A 312-nucleotide genomic window follows, 5' to 3' on the forward strand; every position below is an offset into this window, starting at 1 on the left:
CTACCTACTTACTTACTTCCCTACTTACCTTCTTACCTACCTACATACCTCCCTCTGGTCTAGGACTGCAACAACTGCAATATTGCCAACTGATAATCAAGTTGCAAAATGATGTCTGTAAATCTAATAACTATTGTTGTTGTTATTATTATTATTATTATTATTATTATTATCATATTTATTATTATTATTAGCATTATCATTATTTAGTTATCATTTCCTTTATCATTATTATCACCATTATTATTATTATAATTATTATTATCATTATCATCATTATTATTTTCATCATTATTATTATCATTATTGTTA

The sequence above is a fragment of the Penaeus chinensis genome, chromosome 14 (assembly GCF_019202785.1).
Source record: "Penaeus chinensis breed Huanghai No. 1 chromosome 14, ASM1920278v2, whole genome shotgun sequence".
Lineage (NCBI taxonomy): Eukaryota > Metazoa > Arthropoda > Malacostraca > Decapoda > Penaeidae > Penaeus > Penaeus chinensis.